Genomic DNA, 1,180 nt, shown 5'->3' with positions numbered 1-1,180 from the left:
GGTGGTGACCTTGGGGCAGCAAGTCTTCTGCTATCCACTCCCTTCTCCATTCTCCCTGGGGCCCAGGAGGCTGTCCTACGTGGAAGGTCTCAGTTCCCTGCCCTAGGACTCTAGGACTCTAAGGACTAAAATTCGCCAAAGAGAGCACCCATTTTTTTTTGACTCATATATGCTCCCATACTGGACGGCCTGGTCCATTAGCTTCCTTAAATCAACAAACAGATGACCTAACCAATCAAGTAAATGCTATGATTCCCTTATGCAGGTCATCAACTGCTTCATCAGCCAGCAAAAATGTTCAAAGCTTTATATCCTCACCTTACTAAGGATCATGCTAAATTTATAGTCACACAGTATGCTCACTGTGCTCCACTTCTTCCTTTAGGTCCCATGTCTGGAGTTGATCCTCATGGCCTACGGCCTAATGAGTTGGGAAAATGAGGTAACTCATATAACTGAGTTTAGAAAGCTTAAGTATGTTCACTGTACAATAGATACTTATTCCTTGGCTTTAAATGCCACAGCCCATATAGGAGTAACAACTAAGGATGTAATTAAACATCTTATTCAAACATTTTCAACTTTAGGACTACCTCATCAAATAAAAACAGATAATGGGCTTTCTTATACTAATAAACTTTTCAACAATTTGCCTAACCTGTGGTATTTCACATACTACCGGCATTCCTTACAACCCCACAAGACAAGCAGTAATAGACAACACAAACATTTCAAAGATCAAATAAATAAAATAAAAATAGGGGAATCACCTATACCTGGGACAACGGTAGAGAAGCCTCCTTTCTTGTTACACAGGTCTTTACTAACTTAATTTTTTTTACGCTAAATGATCAAGGAATTTCTCCAATGGCCAAACATTGGCAGGGACTAACTGTCCCACAGCCCTTGTCACAGATGCTTTGGAGAGACCCTGAGTCAGGACTCTGAAGTGAAACCCCAGGCCCTCTACTAACAATGGGACAAGGATATGCTTATGTCTTTCCAGAAAATGAATCCTCCCCCCGATGGGTACTGCTCAGATACAACAGACCACTCAACCAAGCCACCTCCCCCCAAGAGAGGGCCACGCTAACCCTGGGAAAGCAGAAAAGGGTCAAAAGAAGAAGAAGAAGAAGAAGAAGAAGAAGAAGAAGAAGAAGAAGAAGAAGAAGAAGAAGAA

This window comes from Nannospalax galili, unplaced genomic scaffold, assembly GCF_000622305.1.
Source record: "Nannospalax galili isolate Female #2095 unplaced genomic scaffold, S.galili_v1.0 scaffold857, whole genome shotgun sequence".
Taxonomy (NCBI): Eukaryota; Metazoa; Chordata; class Mammalia; order Rodentia; family Spalacidae; genus Nannospalax; species Nannospalax galili.
Note: the sequence above shows the minus strand (reverse complement) of the source record.